The 21,758-nt window shown below is 43.8% G+C and overlaps 1 long non-coding RNA gene across 1 annotated transcript in view; it reads right to left on the bottom strand.

Annotated features, from left to right (window-relative positions):
- Positions 1 to 6,746: 6,746 nt before the first annotated feature.
- LOC135806975 (uncharacterized) overlaps positions 6,747 to 21,758 on the bottom strand; it is a 181,266-nt gene continuing 166,254 nt past the window's right edge. Inside the window, exon 3 of the long non-coding RNA XR_010551394.1 lies at positions 6,747 to 6,804. This is a non-coding gene — a long non-coding RNA (uncharacterized LOC135806975). The remainder of the gene's footprint in view (positions 6,805 to 21,758) is intronic.

Raw genomic sequence — 21,758 nt, 5'->3', positions numbered from 1 at the left:
TGAATGCGGGTGCCAACGCCCTACAAGCAAACCAAAACTGAAACCAATGCGACCACTGAAATTACAGCTGGGTCATGTTATAGAGAGGTACGTTGAAATTGAAAGGTCAGCACAAATGGTCAAAATCCGACATTTTCTCACCTTTCTGCCCGTTCGCAGCTCAGAAAATGACAATGACCATCCTCATCTCGTTGTGTAGCTGGACATAGAAAATAGCACCATGAAAAAGAGCCACATTTCTCTAAAGAACTCACCCAGGGCTGCTGAAAGCTGAAAAAGAACCTACCTAGAAGTTTGGGGCTTTTTACCCGTGAATCTTCACTTTGCGACTAAACTATTCACAGCAGCGCCAAATTTTCTGGGTCACTGAATGCGGTTGCCAGCGCCCTACAAGCAAACCAAAAATGAAACCAATGCGACCACTGAAAATACAGCTGGGTCATGTTATAGAGAGGTACGTTGAAATTGAAAGGTCAGCACAAATGGTCAAAATCCGACATTTTCTCACCTTTCTGCCCGTTCGCAGCTTAAAAAATGACAATGACCATCCTCATCTCGTTGTGTAGCTGGACATAGACAAGAGCACCAAGAAAAAGACTTACATTTCTCTAAAGAACTTGCCCAGGGCTGCTGAAAGCTGAAAAAGAACCTATCTAGAAGTTTGGGGCTTTTTACCCGTGAATCTTCACTTTGCGACTAAACTATTCACAGCAGTGCCACATTTTCTGGGTCACTGAATGCGGGTGCCAGCGCCCTACAAGCAACCCAAAACTGAAACCAATGCGATAACTGAAATTACAGCTGGGTCATGTTATAGAGAGGTACGTTGAAATTGAAAGGTCAGCACAAATGGTCAAAATCCGACATTTTCTCACCTTTCTGCCCGTTCGCAGCTCAGAAAATGACAATGACCATCCTCATATCGTTGTGTAGCTGGACATAGAAAATAGTACCATGAAAAAGAGCCACATTTCTCTAAAGAACTCGCCCAGGGCTGCTGAAAGCTGAAAAGAACCTATCTAGAAGTTTGGGGCTTTTTACCCGTGAATCTTCACTTTGCGACTAAACTATTCACAGCAGTGCCAACTTTTCTGGGTCACTGAATGCGGATGCCAGCGCCCTACAAGCAAACCAAAAATCAAACCAATGCGACCGCTGATATTACAGCTGGGTCATGTTATAGAGAGGTACGTTGAAATTGAAAGGTCAGCACAAATGGTCAAAATCCGACATTTTCTCACCTTTCTGCCCGTTCGCAGCTTAGAAAATGACAATGACCATCCTCATCTCGTTCGTTAGCTGGACATAGACAAGAGCACCATGAAAAAGAGTCACATTTCTCTAAAGAACTCGCCCGGGGCTGCTGAAAGCTGAAAAAGAACCTATCTAGAAGTTTGGGGCTTTTAACCCGTGAATCTTCACTTTGCGACTAAACTATTCACAGCAGAGCCACATTTTCTGCGTCAATGAATGCGGGTGCCAGCGCCCTAAAAGCAAACCAAAAATCAAATCAATCCGACCACTGACATTACAGCTGGTTCATGTTCTAGAGAGGTACGTTGAAATTGAAAGGTCAGCACAAATGGTCAAAATCCGACATTTTCTCACCTTTCTGCCCGTTCGCAACTCAGAAAATGACAATGACCATCCTCATATTGTTGTGTTGCCGGACATAGACAAGAGCACCAAGAAAAAGACCCACATTTCTCTAAAGAACTCGCCCAGGGATGCTGAAAGCTGAAAAAGAACCTATCTAGAAGTTTGGGGCTTTTTACCCGTGAATCTTCACTTTGCGACTAAACTATTCACAGCAGTGCCAAATTTTTAGGGTCACTGATTGTGGGTGCCAGCGCCCTACAAGCAAACCAAAAATGAAACCAATGCGACCGCTGATATTACAGCTGGGTCATGTTATAGAGAGGTACGTTGAAATTGAGAGGTCAGCACAAATGGTCAAAATCCGACATTTTCTCACCTTTCTGCCCGTTCGCAGCTCAGAAAATGACAATGACCATCCTCATCTCGTTCGTTAGCTGGACATAGACAAGAGCACCAAAAAAAAGAGTCACATTTCTCTAAAGAACTCACCCAGGGCTTCTGTAAGCTGAAAAAGAACCTATCTAGAATTTTGGGCCTTTTTACCCGTGAATCTTCACTTTGCGACTAAACTATTCACAGCAGTGCCAAATTTTCTGGGTCACTGAATGCGGGTGCCAACGCCCTACAAGCAAACCAAAACTAATGCCAATGCGACCACTGAAATTACAGCTGGGTCATGTTATAGAGAGGTACGTTGAAATTGAAAGGTCAGCACAAATGGTCAAAATCCGACATTTTCTCACCTTTCTGCCCGTTCGCAGCTCAGAAAATGACAATGACCATCCTCATCTCGTTGTGTAGCTGGACATAGACAAGAGCACCAAGGAAAAGAGTCACATTTCTCTAAAGAACTCACCCAGGGCTTCTGTAAGCTGAAAAAGAACCTATCTAGAATTTTGGGCCTTTTTACCCGTGAATCTTCACTTTGCGACTAAACTATTCACAGCAGTGCCAAATTTTCTGGGTCACTGAATGCGGGTGCCAACGCCCTACAAGCAAACCAAAACTAATGCCAATGCGACCACTGAAATTACAGCTGGGTCATGTTATAGAGAGGTACGTTGAAATTGAAAGGTCAGCACAAATGGTCAAAATCCGACATTTTCTCACCTGTCTGCCGGTTCGCAGCTCAGAAAATGACAATGACCATCCTCATCTCGTTGTGTAGCTGGACATAGAAAATAGCACCATGAAAAAGGGCCACATTTCTCTAAAGAACTCACCCAGGGCTGCTGAAAGCTGAAAAAGAACCTATCTAGAATTTTGGGCCTTTTTACACGTGAATCTTCACTTTGCGACTAAACTATTCACAGCAGTGCCAAATTTTCTGGGTCACTGAATGCGGTTGCCAGCGCCCTACAAGCAAACCAAAAATGAAACCAATGCGACCACTGAAATTACAGCTGGGTCATGTTATAGAGAGGTACGTTGAAATTGAAAGGTCAGCACAAATGGTCAAAATCCGACATTTTCTCACCTTTCTGCCCGTTCGCAGCTAAAAAAATGACAATGACCATCCTCATCTCGTTGTGTAGCTGGACATAGACAAGAGCACCAAGAAAAAGACTTACATTTCTCTAAAGAACTCGCCCAGGGGTGCTGAAAGCTGAAAAAGAACCTATCTAGAAGTTTGGGGCTTTTTACCCGTGAATCTTCACTTTGCGACTAAACTATTCACAGCAGTGCCAAATTTTCTGGGTCACTGAATGCGGGTGCCAGCGCCCTACAAGCAACCCAAAACTGAAACCAATGCGATCACTCAAATTACAGCTAGGTCATGTTATAGAGAGGTACGTTGAAATTGAAAGGTCAGCACAAATGGTCAAAATCCGACATTTTCTCACCTTTCTGCCCGTTCGCAGCTCAGAAAATGACAATGACCATCCTCATCTCGTTGTGTACCTGGACATAGAAAATAGCACCATGAAAAAGAGCCACATTTCTCTAAAGAACTCACCCCGGGCTGCTGAAAGCTGAAAAAGAACCTATCTAGAAGTTTGGGGCTTTTTACCCGTGAATCTTCACTTTGCGACTAAACTATTCACAGCAGTGCCACATTTTCTGGGTCACTGAATGTGGGTGCCAGCGCCCTACAAGCAAACCAAAAATCAAACCAATGCGACCACTGAAATTACAGCTGGGTCATGTTATAGAGAGGTACGTTGAAATTGGAAGGTCAGCACAAATGGTCAAAATCCGACATTTTCTCACCTTTCTGCCCGTTCGCAGCTCAGAAAATGACAATGACCATCCTCATCTCGTTGTGTAGCTGGACATAGAAAGTAGCACCATGAAAAAGAGCCACATTTCTCTAAAGAACTCACCCAGGGCTGCTGAAAGCTGAAAAAGAACCTATCTAGAAGTTTGGGGCTTTTTACCCGTGAATCTTCACTTTGCGACTAAACTATACACAGCGGTGCCAAATTTTCTGGGTCACTGAATGCGGGTGCCAGCGCCCTACAAGCAAACCAAAAATGAAACCAATGCGACCACTGAAATTACAGCTGGGTCATGTTATAGAGAGGTACGTTGAAATTGAAAGGTCAGCACAAATGGTCAAAATCCGACATTTTCTCACCTTTCTGCCCGTTCGCAGCTTAGAAAATGACAATGACCATCCTCATCTCGTTCGTTAGCTGGAAATAGACAAGAGCACCATGAAAAAGAGTCACATTTCTCTAAAGAACTCGCCCAGGGCTGCTGAAAGCTGAAAAAGAACCTATCTAGAAGTTTGGGGCTTTTTACCCGTGAATCTTCACTTTGCGACTAAACTATTCACAGCAGTGCCACATTTTCTGCGTCAATGAATGTGGGTGCCAGCGCCCTAAAAGCAAACCAAAAATCAAATCAATCCGACCACTGACATTACAGCTGGTTCATGTTATAGAGAGGTACGTTGAAATTGAAAGGTCAGCACAAATGGTCAAAATCCGACATTTTCTCACCTTTCTGCCCGTTCGCAACTCAGAAAATGACAATGACCATCCTCATATTGTTGTGTTGCCGGACATAGACAAGAGCACCAAGAAAAAGACCCACATTTCTCTAAAGAACTCGCCCAGGGATGCTGAAAGCTGAAAAAGAACCTATCTAGAAGTTTGGGGCTTTTTACCCGTGAATCTTCACTTTGCGACTAAACTATTCACAGCAGTGCCAAATTTTTAGGGTCACTGATTGTGGGTGCCAGCGCCCTACAAGCAAACCAAAAATGAAACCAATGCGACCGCTGATATTACAGCTGGGTCATGTTATAGAGAGGTACGTTGAAATTGAGAGGTCAGCACAAATGGTCAAAATCCGACATTTTCTCACCTTTCTGCCCGTTCGCAGCTTAGAAAATGACAATGACCATCCTCATCTCGTTCGTTAGCTGGACATAGACAAGAGCACCAAGAAAAAGAGTCACATTTCTCTAAAGAACTCACCCAGGGCTTCTGTAAGCTGAAAAAGAACCTATCTAGAATTTTGGGGCTTTTCACCCGTGAATCTTCACTTTGCGACTAAACTATTCACAGCAGTGCCAAATTTTCTGGGTCACTGAATGCTGGTGCCAACGCCCTACAAGCAAACCAAAACTAATGCCAATGCGACCACTGAAATTACAGCTGGGTCATGTTATAGAGAGGTACGTTGAAATTGAAAGGTCAGCACAAATGGTCAAAATCCGACATTTTCTCACCTTTCTGCCCGTTCGCAGCTCAGAAAATGACAATGACCATCCTCATCTCGTTGTGTAGCTGGACATAGAAAATAGCACCATGAAAAAGGGCCACATTTCTCTAAAGAACTCACCCAGGGCTGCTGAAAGCTGAAAAAGAACCTATCTAGAATTTTGGGCCTTTTTACCCGTGAATCTTCACTTTGCGACTAAACTATTCACAGCAGTGCCAAATTTTCTGGGTCACTGAATGCGGTTGCCAGCGCCCTACAAGCAAACCAAAAATGAAACCAATGCGACCACTGAAATTACAGCTGGGTCATGTTATAGAGAGGTACGTTGAAATTGGCAGGTCAGCACAAATGGTCAAAATCCGACATTTTCTCACCTTTCTGCCCGTTCGCAGCTTAAAAAATGACAATGACCATCCTCATCTCGTTGTGTAGCTGGACATAGACAAGAGCACCAAGAAAAAGACTTACATTTCTCCAAAGAACTCGCCCAGGGCTGCTGAAAGCTGAAAAAGAACCTATCTAGAAGTTTGGGGCTTTTTACCCGTGAATCTTCACTTTGCGACTAAACTATTGACAGCAGTGCCAAATTTTCTGGGTCACTGAATGCGGGTGCCAGCGCCCTACAAGCAAACCAAAAATCAAACCAATGCGACCACTGAAATTACAGCTGGGTCATGTTATAGAGAGGTACGTTGAAATTGAAAGGTCAGCACAAATGGTCAAAATCCGACATTTTCTCACCTTTCTGCCCGTTCGCAGCTCAGAAAATGACAATGACCATCCTCATCTCGTTGTGTACCTGGACATAGAAAATAGCACCATGAAAAAGAGCCACATTTCTCTAAAGAACTCACCCCGGGCTGCTGAAAGCTGAAAAAGAACCTATCTAGAAGTTTGGGGCTTTTTACCCGTGAATCTTCACTTTGCGACTAAACTATTCACAGCAGTGCCACATTTTCTGGGTCACTGAATGTGGGTGCCAGCGCCCTACAAGCAAACCAAAAATCAAACCAATGCGACCACTGAAATTACAGCTGGGTCATGTTATAGAGAGGTACGTTGAAATTGGAAGGTCAGCACAAATGGTCAAAATCCGACATTTTCTCACCTTTCTGCCCGTTCGCAGCTCAGAAAATGACAATGACCATCCTCATCTCGTTGTGTAGCTGGACATAGAAAGTAGCACCATGAAAAAGAGCCACATTTCTCTAAAGAACTCACCCAGGGCTGCTGAAAGCTGAAAAAGAACCTATCTAGAAGTTTGGGTCTTTTTACCCGTGAATCTTCACTTTGCGACTAAACTATTCACAGCGGTGCCAAATTTTCTGGGTCACTGAATGCGGGTGCCAGCGCCCTACAAGCAAACCAAAAATGAAACCAATGCGACCACTGAAATTACAGCTGGGTCATGTTATAGAGAGGTACGTTGAAATTGAAAGGTCAGCACAAATGGTCAAAATCCGACATTTTCTCACCTTTCTGCCCGTTCGCAGCTCAGAAAATGACAATGACCATCCTCATCTCGTTATGTAGCTGGACATAGAAAATAGCACCATGAAAAAGAGCCACATTTCTCTAAAGAACTCACCCAGGGCTGCTGAAAGCTGAAAAAGAACCTATCTAGAAGTTTGGGACTTTTTACTCGTGAATCTTCACTTTGCGACTAAACTATTCACAGCAGTGCCAAATTTTCTGGGTCACTGAATGCGGGTGCCAGCGCCCTACAAGCAAACCAAAAATCAAACCAATGCGACCACTGAAATTACAGCTGGGTCATGTTATAGAGAGGTACGTTGAAATTGAAAGGTCAGCTCAAATGGTCAGAATCCGACATTTTCTCACCTTTCTGCCCGTTCGCAGCTCAGAAAATGACAATGACCATCCTCATCTCGTTGTGTAGCTGGACATAGACAAGAGCACCAAGAAAAAGACCCACATTTCTCTAAAGAACTCGCCCAGGGCTGCTGAAAGCTGAAAAAGAACCTATCTAGAAGTTTGGGGTTTTTACCCGTGAATCTTCACTTTGCGACTAAACTATTCACAGCAGTGCCCATTTTTTAGGGTCACTGATTGTGGGTGCCAGCGCCCTACAAGCAAACCAAATATGAAACCAATGCGACCGCTGACATAACAGCTGGGTCATGGTATAGAGAGGTACGTTGAAATTGGAAGGTCAGCGTAAATGGTCAAAATCCAACATTTTCTCACCTTTCTGCCCGTTCGCAGCTTAGAAAATGACAATGAGCATCCTCATCTCGTTGGTTAGCTGGATATAGACAAGAGCACCATGAAAAAGAGTCACATTTCTCTAAAGAACTCGCCCAGGGCTGCTGAAAGCTGAAAAAGAACCTATCTAGATTTTTGGGCCTTTTTACCCTTGAATCTTCACTTTGCGACTAAACTATTCACAGCAGTGCCAAATTTTCTAGGTCACTGAATGCGGTTGCCAGCACCCTACAAGCAAACCAAAAATGAAACCAATGCGACCACTGAAATTACAGCTGGGTCATGTTATAGAGAGGTACGTTGAAATTGAAAGGTCAGCACAAAGGGTCAAAATCCGACATTTTCTCACCTTTCTGCCCGTTCGCAGCTCAGAAAATGACAATGACCATCCTCATCTTGTTGTGTAGCTGGACATAGACAAGAGCACCAAGAAAAAGACTCACATTTCTCTAAAGAACTCGCCCAGGGCTGCTGAAAGCTGAAAAGAACCTATCTAGAATTTTGGGGCTTTTAACCCGTGAATCTTCACTTTGCGACTAAACTATTCACAGCAGTGCCAAATTTTCTGGGTCACTGAATGCGGGTGCCAGCGCCCTACAAGCAAACCAAAAATGAAACCAATGCGACCACTGAAATTACAGCTGGGTCATGTTATAGAGAGGTACGTTGAAATTGAAAGGTCAGCACAAATGGTCAAAATCCGACATTTTCTCACCTTTCTGCCCGTTCGCAGCTTAAAAAATGACAATGACCATCCTCATCTCGTTGTGTAGCTGGACATAGACAAGAGCACCAAGAAAAAGACTTACATTTCTCTAAAGAACTCGCCCAGGGCTGCTGAAAGCTCAAAAAGAACCTATCTAGAAGTTTGGGGCTTTTTACCCGTGAATCTTCACTTTGCGACTAAACTATTCACAGCAGTGCCAAATTTCCTGGGTCACTGAATGCGGGTGCCAGCGCCCTACAAGCAACCCAAAACTGAAACCAATGCGATCACTGAAATTACAGCTGGGTCATGTTATAGAGAGGTACGTTGAAATTGAAAGGTCAGCACAAATGGTCAAAATCCGACATTTTCTCACCTTTCTGCCCGTTCGCAGCTCAGAAAATGACAATGACCATCCTCATCTCGTTGTGTACCTGGACATAGAAAATAGCACCATGAAAAAGAGCCACATTTCTCTAAAGAACTCACCCCGGGCTGCTGAAAGCTGAAAAAGAACCTATCTAGAAGTTTGGGGCTTTTTACCCGTGAATCTTCACTTTGCGACTAAACTATTCACAGCAGTGCCAAATTTTCTGGGTCACTGAATGCGGGTGCCAGCGCCCTACAAGCAAACCAAAAATCAAACCAATGCGACCACTGAAATTACAACTGGGTCATGTTATAGAGAGGTACGTTGAAATTGGAAGGTCAGCACAAATGGTCAAAATCCGACATTTTCTCACCTTTCTGCCCGTTCGCAGCTCAGAAAATGACAATGACCATCCTCATCTCGTTGTGTAGCTGGACATAGAAAGTAGCACCATGAAAAAGAGCCACATTTCTCTAAAGAACTCACCCAGGGCTGCTGAAAGCTGAAAAAGAACCTATCTAGAAGTTTGGGGCTTTTTACCCGTGAATCTTCACTTTGCGACTAAACTATTCACAGCGGTGCCAAATTTTCTGGGTCACTGAATGCGGGTGCCAGCGCCCTACAAGCAAACCAAAAATGAAACCAATGCGACCACTGAAATTACAGCTGGGTCATGTTATAGAGAGGTACGTTGAAATTGAAAGGTCAGCACAAATGGTCAAAATCCGACATTTTCTCACCTTTCTGCCCGTTCGCAGCTCAGAAAATGACAATGACCATCCTCATCTCGTTATGTAGCCTGACATAGAAAATAGCACCATGAAAAAGAGCCACATTTCTCTAAAGAACTCACCCAGGGCTGCTGAAAGCTGAAAAAGAACCTATCTAGAAGTTTGGGACTTTTTACTCGTGAATCTTCACTTTGCGACTAAACTATTCACAGCAGTGCCAAATTTTCTGGGTCACTGAATGCGGGTGCCAGCGCCCTACAAGCAAACCAAAAATCAAACCAATGCGACCACTGAAATTACAGCTGGGTCATGTTATAGAGAGGTACGTTGAAATTGAAAGGTCAGCTCAAATGGTCAGAATCCGACATTTTCTCACCTTTCTGCCCGTTCGCAGCTCAGAAAATGACAATGACCATCCTCATCTCGTTGTGTAGCTGGACATAGACAAGAGCACCAAGAAAAAGACCCACATTTCTCTAAAGAACTCGCCCAGGGCTGCTGAAAGCTGAAAAAGAACCTATCTAGAAGTTTGGGGTTTTTACCCGTGAATCTTCACTTTGCGACTAAACTATTCACAGCAGTGCCCATTTTTTAGGGTCACTGATTGTGGGTGCCAGCGCCCTACAAGCAAACCAAATATGAAACCAATGCGACCGCTGACATAACAGCTGGGTCATGGTATAGAGAGGTACGTTGAAATTGGAAGGTCAGCGTAAATGGTCAAAATCCGACATTTTCTCACCTTTCTGCCCGTTCGCAGCTTAGAAAATGACAATGACCATCCTCATCTCGTTGGTTAGCTGGACATAGACAAGAGCACCATGAAAAAGAGTCACATTTCTCTAAAGAACTCGCCCAGGGCTGCTGAAAGCTGAAAAAGAACCTATCTAGATTTTTGGGCCTTTTTACCCTTGAATCTTCACTTTGCGACTAAACTATTCACAGCAGTGCCAAATTTTCTGGGTCACTGAATGCGGTTGCCAGCACCCTACAAGCAAACCAAAAATGAAACCAATGCGACCACTGAAATTACAGCTGGGTCATGTTATAGAGAGGTACGTTGAAATTGAAAGGTCAGCACAAATGGTCAAAATCCGACATTTTCTCACCTTTCTGCCCGTTCGCAGCTCAGAAAATGACAATGACCATCCTCATCTCGTTATGTAGCCTGACATAGAAAATAGCACCATGAAAAAGACCCACATTTCTCTAAAGAACTCACCCAGGGCTGCTGAAAGCTGAAAAAGAACCTATCTAGAAGTTTGGGACTTTTTACTCGTGAATCTTCACTTTGCGACTAAACTATTCACAGCAGTGCCAAATTTTCTGGGTCACTGAATGCGGGTGCCAGCGCCCTACAAGCAAACCAAAAATCAAACCAATGCGACCACTGAAATTACAGCTGGGTCATGTTATAGAGAGGTACGTTGAAATTGAAAGGTCAGCTCAAATGGTCAGAATCCGACATTTTCTCACCTTTCTGCCCGTTCGCAGCTCAGAAAATGACAATGACCATCCTCATCTCGTTGTGTAGCTGGACATAGACAAGAGCACCAAGAAAAAGACCCACATTTCTCTAAAGAACTCGCCCAGGGCTGCTGAAAGCTGAAAAAGAACCTATCTAGAAGTTTGGGGTTTTTACCCGTGAATCTTCACTTTGCGACTAAACTATTCACAGCAGTGCCCATTTTTTAGGGTCACTGATTGTGGGTGCCAGCGCCCTACAAGCAAACCAAATATGAAACCAATGCGACCGCTGACATAACAGCTGGGTCATGGTATAGAGAGGTACGTTGAAATTGGAAGGTCAGCGTAAATGGTCAAAATCCGACATTTTCTCACCTTTCTGCCCGTTCGCAGCTTAGAAAATGACAATGACCATCCTCATCTCGTTGGTTAGCTGGACATAGACAAGAGCACCATGAAAAAGAGTCACATTTCTCTAAAGAACTCACCCAGGGCTGCTGAAAGCTGAAAAAGAACCTATCTAGAAGTTTGGGGCTTTTTACCCGTGAATCTTCACTTTGCGACTAAACTATTCACAGCGGTGCCAAATTTTCTGGGTCACTGAATGCGGGTGCCAGCGCCCTACAAGCAAACCAAAAATGAAACCAATGCGACCACTGAAATTACAGCTGGGTCATGTTATAGAGAGGTAAGTTGAAATTGAAAGGTCAGCACAAATGGTCAAAATCCGACATTTTCTCACCTTTCTGCCCGTTCGCAGCTCAGAAAATGACAATGACCATCCTCATCTCGTTGTGTAGCTGAACATAGAAAATAGCACCATGAAAAAGAGCCACATTTCTCTAAAGAACTCACCCAGGGCTGCTGAAACCTGAAAAAGAACCTATCTAGAAGTTTGAGGCTTTTTACTCGTGAATCTTCACTTTGCGACTAAACTATTCACAGCAGTGCCAAATTTTCTGGGTCACTGAATGCGGGTGCCAGCGCCCTACAAGCAAACCAAAAATCAAACCAATGCGACCACTGAAATTACAGCTGGGTCATGTTATAGAGAGGTACGTTGAAATTGAAAGGTCAGCACAAATGAAAAAAATCCGACATTTTCTCACCTTTCTGCCCGTTCGCAGCTCAGAAAAATGACAATGACCATCCTCGTCTCGTTGTGTTGCTGGCCATAGACAAGAGCACCAAGAAAAAGACTCACATTTCTCTAAAGAACTCGCCCAGGGCTGCTGAAAGCTGAAAAAGAACCTATCTAGAAGTTTGGGGTTTTTACCCGTGAATCTTCACTTTGCGACTAAACTATTCACAGCAGTGCCCATTTTTTAGGGTCACTGATTGTGGGTGCCAGCGCCCTACAAGCAAACCAAATATGAAACCAATGCGACCGCTGACATTACAGCTGGGTCATGTTATAGAGAGGTACGTTGAAATTGGAAGGTCAGCGTAAATGGTCAAAATCCGACATTTTCTCACCTTTCTGCCCGTTCGCAGCTTAGAAAATGACAATGACCATCCTCATCTCGTTGGTTAGCTGGACATAGACAAGAGCACCATGAAAAAGAGTCACATTTCTCTAAAGAACTCGCCCAGGGCTGCTGAAAGCTGAAAAAGAACCTATCTAGATTTTTGGGCCTTTTTACCCTTGAATCTTCACTTTGCGACTAAACTATTCACAGCAGTGCCAAATTTTCTGGGTCACTGAATGCGGTTGCCAGCACCCTACAAGCAAACCAAAAATGAAACCAATGCGACCACTGAAATTACAGCTGGGTCATGTTATAGAGAGGTACGTTGAAATTGAAAGGGCAGCACAAAGGGTCAAAATCCGACATTTTCTCACCTTTCTGCCCGTTCGCAGCTCAGAAAATGACAATGACCATCCTTATCTCGTTCGTTAGCTGGACATAGACAAGAGCACCAAGAAAAAGACTCGCATTTCTCTAAAGAACTCGCCCAGGGCTGCTGAAAGCTGAAAAGAACCTATCTAGAAGTTTGGGGCTTTTAACCCGTGAATCTTCACTTTTCGACTAAACTATTCACAGCGGTGCCAAATTTTCTGGGTCACTGAATGCGGTTGCCAGCGCCCTACAAGCAAACCAATTATGAAACCAATGCGACCGCTGACATTACAGCTGGGTCATGTTATAGAGAGGTACGTTGAAATTGAAAGGTCAGCACAAATGGTCAAAATCCGACATTTTCTCACCTTTCTGCCCGTTCGCAGCTCAAAAAATGACAATGACCATCCTCATCTCGTTGTGTTGCTGGCCATAGACAAGAGCACCAAGAAAAAGACTCACATTTCTCTAAAGAACTCGCCCAGGGCTGCTGAAAGCTGAAAAGAACCTATCTAGAAGTTTGGGGCTTTTAACCCGTGAATCTTCACTTTGCGACTAAACTATTCACAGCAGTGCCAAATTATTAGGGTCACTGATTGTGGGTGGCAGCGCCCTACAAGCAAACCAAAAATGAAACCAATGCGACCACTGAAATTACAGCTGGGTCATGTTATAGAGAGGTACGTTGAAATTGAAAGGTTAGCACAAATGGTCAAAATCCGACATTTTCTCACCTTTCTGCCCGTTCGCAGCTCAGAAAATGACAATGACCATCCTCATCTCGTTGTATAGCTGGACATAGACAAGAGCACCAAGAAAAAGACGCACTTTTCTCTAAAGAACTCGCCCAGGGCTGCTGAAAGCTGAAAAAGAACCTATCTAGAAGTGTTGGGCTTTTTACCCGTGAATTTTCACTTTGCGACTAAACTATTCACAGCAGTGCCAAATTTTTAGGGTCACTGATTGTGGGTGCCAGCGCCCTACAAGCAAACCAATTATGAAACCAATGCGACCGCTGACATTACAGCTGGGTCATGTTATAGAGAGGTACGTTGAAATTGAAAGGTCAGCACAAATGGTCAAAATCCGACATTTTCTCACCTTTCTGCCCGTTCGCAGCTCAAAAAATTACAATGACCATCCTCATCTCGTTGTGTACCTGGACATAGAAAATAGCACCATGAAAAAGAGCCACATTTCTCTAAAGAACTCACCCCGGGCTGCTGAAAGCTGAAAAAGAACCTATCTAGAAGTTTGGGGCTTTTTACCCGTGAATCTTCACTTTGCGACTAAACTATTCACAGCAGTGCCACATTTTCTGGGTCACTGAATGCGGGTGCCAGCGATCTACGAGCAAACCAAAAATCAAACCAATGCGACCACTGAAATTACAGCTGGGTCATGTTATAGAGAGGTACGTTGAAATTGGAAGGTCAGCACAAATGGTCAAAATCCGACATTTTCTCACCTTTCTGCCCGTTCGCAGCTCAGAAAATGACAATGACCATCCTCATCTCGTTGTGTAGCTGGACATAGAAAATAGCACCATGAAAAAGAGCCACATTTCTCTAAAGAACTCACCCAGGGCTGCTGAAAGCTGAAAAAGAACCTATCTAGAAGTTTGGGGCTTTTTACCCGTGAATCTTCACTTTTCGAACAAACTATTCACAGCAGTGCCAAATTTTCTGGGTCACTGAATGCGGGTGCTAGCGCCCTACAAGCAAACCAAAAATCAAACCAATGCGAATACTGAAATTACAGCTGGGTCATGTTATAGAGAGGTGCGTTGAAATTGAAAGGTCAGCACAAATGGTCAAAATCCGACATTTTCTCACCTTTCTGCCCGTTCGCAGCTCAGAAAATGACAATGACCATCCTCATCTCGTTGTGTAGCTGGACATAGAAAATAGCACCATGAAAAAGAGCCACATTTCTCTAAAGAACTCACCCAGGGCTGCTGAAAGCTGAAAAAAAACCTATCTAGAAGTTAGGGGCTTTTTACCCGTGAATCTTCACTTTGCGACTAAACTATTCACAGCAGTGCCAAATTTTCTGGGTCACTGAATGCGGGTGCCAGCGCCCTACAAGCAAACCAAAAATCAAACCAATGCGACCACTGAAATTACAGCTGGGTCATGTTATAGAGAGGTACGTTGAAATTAAAAGGTCAGCACAAATGGTCAAAATCCGACATTTTCTCACCTTTCTGCCCGTTTGCAGCTCAGAAAATGACAATGACCATCCTCATCTCGTTGTGTAGCTGGACATAGACAAAATCACCAAGAAAAAGACCCACATTTCTCTAAAGAACTCGCCAAGGGCTGCTGAAAGCTGATAAAGAACCTATCTAGAAGTTTGGGGTTTCTTACCCGTGAATCTTCACTTTGCGACTAAACTATTCACAGCAGTGCCCAATTTTCTGGGTCACTGATTTTGGGTGCCAGCGCCCTACAAGCAAACCAAAATTAATATGAAACCAATGCGACCGCTGACATTACAGCTGGGTCATGTTATAGAGAGGTACGTTGAAATTGGAAGGTTAGCACAAATGGTCAAAATCCGACATTTTCTCACCTTTCTGCCCGTTCGCAGCTTAGAAAATGACAATGACCATCCTCATCTCGTTGGTTAGCTGGACATAGACAAGAGCACCATGAAAAAGAGTCACATTTCTCTAAAGAACTCGCCCAGGGCTGCTGAAAGCTGAAAAAGAACCTATCTAGAATTTTGGGCATTTTTACCCGTGAATCTTCACTTTGCGACTAAACTATTCACAGCAGTGCCAACATTTCTGGGTCATTGAATGCGTGTGCCAGCGCCCTACAAGCAAACCAAAAATCAAACTAATGTGACCACTGAAATTACAGCTGGGTCATGTTATAGAGAGGTACGTTGAAATTGAAAGGTCAGCACAAATGGTCAAAATCCGACATTTTCTCACCTTTCTGCCCGTTCGCAGCTCAGAAAATGACAATGACCATCCTCATCTCGTTGTGTAGCTGGACATAGAAAATAGCACCATGAAAAAGAGCCACATTTCTCTAAAGAACTCACCCAGGGCTGCTGAAAGCTGAAAAAGAACCTATCTAGAAGTTAGGGCTTTTTACCCGTGAATCTTCACTTTGCGACTAAACTATTCACAGCAGTGCCAAATTTTCTGGGTCACTGAATGCGGGTGCCAGCGCCCTAAAAGCAAACCAAAAATGAAACCAATGCGAACACTGAAATTACAGCTGGGTCATGTTATAGAGAGGTACGTTGAAATTGAAAGGTCAGCACAAAGGGTCAAAACCCGACATTTTCTCAGCTTTCTGCCCGTTCACAGCTCAGAAAATGACAATGACCATCCTCATCTCGTTGTGTAGCTGGACATAGACAAGAGCACCAAGAAAAAGACTCACATTTCTCTAAAGAACTCGCCCAGGGCTGCTGAAAGCTCAAAAAGAACCTATCTAGAAGTTTGGGGCTTTTTACCCGTGAATCTTCACGTTGCGACTAAACTATTTACAGCAGTGCCACATTTTCTGGGTCACTGAATGCGGGTGCCAGCGCCCTAAAAACAAACCAAAAATCAAATCGATGCGACCACAGACATTACAGCTGGTTCATGTTATAGAGAGGTACGTTGAAATTGAAAGGTTAGCACAAATGGTCAAAATCCGACATTTTCTCACCTTTCTGCCCGTTCGCAGCTCAGAAAATGACAATGACCATCCTCATCTCGTTGTATAGCTGGACATAGACAAGAGCACCAAGAAAAAGACGCACTTTTCTCTAAAGAACTCGCCCAGGGCTGCTGAAAGCTGAAAAAGAACCTATCTAGAAGTTTTGGGCTTTTTACCCGTGAATTTTCACTTTGCGACTAAACTATTCACAGCAGTGCCAAATTTTTAGGGTCACTGATTGTGGGTGCCAGCGCCCTACAAGCAAACCAATTATGAAACCAATGCGACCGCTGACATTACAGCTGGGTCATGTTATAGAGAGGTACGTTGAAATTGAAAGGTCAGCACAAATGGTCAAAATCCGACATTTTCTCACCTTTCTGCCCGTTCGCAGCTCAAAAAATTACAATGACCATCCTCATCTCGTTGTGTACCTGGACATAGAAAATAGCACCATGAAAAAGAGCCACATTTCTCTAAAGAACTCACCCCGGGCTGCTGAAAGCTGAAAAAGAACCTATCTAGAAGTTTGGGGCTTTTTACCCGTGAATCTTCACTTTGCGACTAAACTATTCACAGCAGTGCCACATTTTCTGGGTCACTGAATGCGGGTGCCAGCGATCTACGAGCAAACCAAAAATCAAACCAATGCGACCACTGAAATTACAGCTGGGTCATGTTATAGAGAGGTACGTTGAAATTGGAAGGTCAGCACAAATGGTCAAAATCCGACATTTTCTCACCTTTCTGCCCGTTCGCAGCTCAGAAAATGACAATGACCATCCTCATCTCGTTGTGTAGCTGGACATAGAAAATAGCACCATGAAAAAGAGCCACATTTCTCTAAAGAACTCACCCAGGGCTGCTGAAAGCTGAAAAAGAACCTATCTAGAAGTTTGGGGCTTTTTACCCGTGAATCTTCACTTTTCGAACAAACTATTCACAGCAGTGCCAAATTTTCTGGGTCACTGAATGCGGGTGCTAGCGCCCTACAAGCAAACCAAAAATCAAACCAATGCGAATACTGAAATTACAGCTGGGTCATGTTATAGAGAGGTGCGTTGAAATTGAAAGGTCAGCACAAATGGTCAAAATCCGACATTTTCTCACCTTTCTGCCCGTTCGCAGCTCAGAAAATGACAATGACCATCCTCATCTCGTTGTGTAGCTGGACATAGAAAATAGCACCATGAAAAAGAGCCACATTTCTCTAAAGAACTCACCCAGGGCTGCTGAAAGCTGAAAAAAAACCTATCTAGAAGTTAGGGGCTTTTTACCCGTGAATCTTCACTTTGCGACTAAACTATTCACAGCAGTGCCAAATTTTCTGGGTCACTGAATGCGGGTGCCAGCGCCCTACAAGCAAACCAAAAATCAAACCAATGCGACCACTGAAATTACAGCTGGGTCATGTTATAGAGAGGTACGTTGAAATTAAAAGGTCAGCACAAATGGTCAAAATCCGACATTTTCTCACCTTTCTGCCCGTTTGCAGCTCAGAAAATGACAATGACCATCCTCATCTCGTTGTGTAGCTGGACATAGACAAAATCACCAAGAAAAAGACCCACATTTCTCTAAAGAACTCGCCAAGGGCTGCTGAAAGCTGATAAAGAACCTATCTAGAAGTTTGGGGTTTCTTACCCGTGAATCTTCACTTTGCGACTAAACTATTCACAGCAGTGCCCAATTTTCTGGGTCACTGATTTTGGGTGCCAGCGCCCTACAAGCAAACCAAAATTAATATGAAACCAATGCGACCGCTGACATTACAGCTGGGTCATGTTATAGAGAGGTACGTTGAAATTGGAAGGTTAGCACAAATGGTCAAAATCCGACATTTTCTCACCTTTCTGCCCGTTCGCAGCTTAGAAAATGACAATGACCATCCTCATCTCGTTGGTTAGCTGGACATAGACAAGAGCACCATGAAAAAGAGTCACATTTCTCTAAAGAACTCGCCCAGGGCTGCTGAAAGCTGAAAAAGAACCTATCTAGAATTTTGGGCATTTTTACCCGTGAATCTTCACTTTGCGACTAAACTATTCACAGCAGTGCCAACATTTCTGGGTCATTGAATGCGTGTGCCAGCGCCCTACAAGCAAACCAAAAATCAAACTAATGCGACCACTGAAATTACAGCTGGGTCATGTTATAGAGAGGTACGTTGAAATTGAAAGGTCAGCACAAATGGTCAAAATCCGACATTTTCTCACCTTTCTGCCCGTTCGCAGCTCAGAAAATGACAATGACCATCCTCATCTCGTTGTGTAGCTGGACATAGAAAATAGCACCATGAAAAAGAGCCACATTTCTCTAAAGAACTCACCCAGGGCTGCTGAAAGCTGAAAAAGAACCTATCTAGAAGTTAGGGCTTTTTACCCGTGAATCTTCACTTTGCGACTAAACTATTCACAGCAGTGCCAAATTTTCTGGGTCACTGAATGCGGGTGCCAGCGCCCTAAAAGCAAACCAAAAATGAAACCAATGCGACCACTGAAATTACAGCTGGGTCATGTTATAGAGAGGTACGTTGAAATTGAAAGGTCAGCACAAAGGGTCAAAACCCGACATTTTCTCAGCTTTCTGCCCGTTCACAGCTCAGAAAATGACAATGACCATCCTCATCTCGTTGTGTAGCTGGACATAGACAAGAGCACCAAGAAAAAGACTCACATTTCTCTAAAGAACTCGCCCAGGGCTGCTGAAAGCTCAAAAAGAACCTATCTAGAAGTTTGGGGCTTTTTACCCGTGAATCTTCACGTTGCGACTAAACTATTTACAGCAGTGCCACATTTTCTGGGTCACTGAATGCGGGTGCCAGCGCCCTAAAAACAAACCAAAAATCAAATCGATGCGACCACAGACATTACAGCTGGTTCATGTTATAGAGAGGTACGTTGAAATTGAAAGGTCAGCACAAATTGTCGAAATACGACATTTTCTCACCTTTCTGCCCGTTCGCAGCTCAGAAAATGACAATGACCATCCTCATCTCGTTGTGTTGCTGGACATAGACAAGAGCACCAAGAAAAAGACACACATTTCTCTAAAAAACTCACCCAGGGCTGCTGAAAGCTGAAAAAGAACCTATCTAGAAGTTTGGGGCTTTTTACCCGTGAATCTTCACTTTGCGACTAAACTATTCACAGCAGTGCCAAATTTTCTGGGTCACTTAATGCGGGTGCCAGCGCCCTACAAGCAAATCAAAAATGAAACCAATGCGACCACTGAAAATACAGCTGGGTCATGTTATAGAGAGGTACGTTGAAATTGAAAGGTCAGCACAAAGGGTCAAAATCCGACATTTTCTCACCTTTCTGCCCGTTCGCAGCTCAGAAAATGACAATAACCATCCTCATCTCGTTGTGTAGCTGGATATAGACAAGAGCACCAAGAAAAAGACTCCCATTTCTCTAAAGAACTCGCCCAGGGCTGCTGAAAACTCAAAAAGATCCTATCTAGAAGTTTGGGGCTTTTTACCCGTGAATCTTCACGTTGCGACTAAACTATTCACAACAGTGCCACATTTTCTGGGTCAATGAATGCGGGTGCCAGCGCCCTAAAAGCAAACCAAAAATCAAATCAATGCGACCACAGACATTACAGCTGGTTCATGTTATAGAGAGGTACGTTGAAATTGAAAGGTCAGCACAAATTGTCGAAATACGACATGTTCTCACCTTTCTGCCCGTTCGCAGCTCAGAAAATGACAATGACCATCCTCATCTCGTTGTGTTGCTGGACATAGACAAGAGCACCAAGAAAAAGACTCACATTTCTCTAAAGAGCTCACCCAGGGCTGCTGAAAGCTGAAAAAGAACCTATCTAGAAGTTTGGGGCTTTTTACCCGTGAATCTTCACTTTGCGACTAAACTATTCACAGCAGTGCCAAATTTTCTGGGTCACTGAATGCGGGTGCCAGCGCCCTACAAGCAAACCAAAAATCAAACCAATGCGACCACTGAAATTACAGCTGGGTCATGTTATAGAGAGGTACGTTGAAATTGAAAGGTCAGCACAAATGGTCAAAATCCGACATTTTCTCACCTTTCTGCCCGTTTGCAGCTCAGAAAATGACAATGACCATCCTCATCTCGTTGTGTAGCTGGACATAGACAAAATCACCAAGAAAAAGACCCACATTTCTCTAAAGAACTCGCCAAGGGCTGCTGAAAGCTGATAAAGAACCTATCTAGAAGTTTGGGGTTTTTTACCCGTGAATCTTCACTTTGCGACTAAACTATTCACAGCAGTGCCCAATTTTCTGGGTCACTGATTTTGGGTGCCAGCGCCCTACAAGCAAACCAAAATTAATATGAAACCAATGCGACCGCTGACATTACAGCTGGGTCATGTTATAGAGAGGTACGTTGAAATTGGAAGGTTAGCACAAATGGTCAAAATCCGACATTTTCTCACCTTTCTGCCCGTTCGCAGCTTAGAAAATCACAATGACCATCCTCATCTCGTTGGTTAGCTGGACATAGACAAGAGCACCATGAAAAAGAGTCACATTTCTCTAAAGAACTCACCCAGGGCTGCTGAAAGCTGAAAAAGAACCTATCTAGAATTTTGGGCATTTTTACCCGTGAATCTTCACTTTGCGACTAAACTATTCACAGCAGTGCCAACATTTCTGGGTCATTGAATGCGTGTGCCAGCGCCCTACAAGCAAACCAAAAATCAAACTAATGCGACCACTGAAATTACAGCTGGGTCATGTTATAGAGAGGTACGTTGAAATTGAAAGGTCAGCACAAATGGTCAAAATCCGACATTTTCTCACCTTTCTGCCCGTTCGCAGCTCAGAAAATGACAATGACCATCCTCATCTCGTTGTGTAGCTGGACATAGAAAATAGCACCATGAAAAAGAGCCACATTTCTCTAAAGAACTCACCCAGGGCTGCTGAAAGCTGAAAAAGAACCTATCTAGAAGTTAGGGCTTTTTACCCGTGAATCTTCACTTTGCGACTAAACTATTCACAGCAGTGCCAAATTTTCTGGGTCACTGAATGCGGGTGCCAGCGCCCTACAAGCAAACCAAAAATGAAACCAATGCGACCACTAAAATTACAGCTGGGTCATGTTATAGAGAGGTACGTTGAAATTGAAAGGTCAGCACAAAGGGTCAAAACCCGACATTTTCTCAGCTTTCTGCCCGTTCACAGCTCAGAAAATGACAATGACCATCCTCATCTCGTTGTGTAGCTGGACATAGACAAGAGCACCAAGAAAAAGACTCACATTTCTCTAAAGAACTCGCCCAGGGCTGCTGAAAGCTCAAAAAGAACCTATCTAGAAGTTTGGGGCTTTTTACCCGTGAATCTTCACGTTGCGACTAAACTATTTACAGCAGTGCCACATTTTCTGGGTCACTGAATGCGGGTGCCAGCGCCCTAAAAACAAACCAAAAATCAAATCGATGCGACCACAGACATTACAGCTGGTTCATGTTATAGAGAGGTACGTTGAAATT

The sequence above is a fragment of the Sycon ciliatum genome, chromosome 1 (genome assembly GCF_964019385.1).
Source record: "Sycon ciliatum chromosome 1, ocSycCili1.1, whole genome shotgun sequence".
Classification (NCBI taxonomy): domain Eukaryota; kingdom Metazoa; phylum Porifera; class Calcarea; order Leucosolenida; family Sycettidae; genus Sycon; species Sycon ciliatum.
Note: the sequence above shows the minus strand (reverse complement) of the source record. Positions and strands in the feature narration are given on the sequence as shown.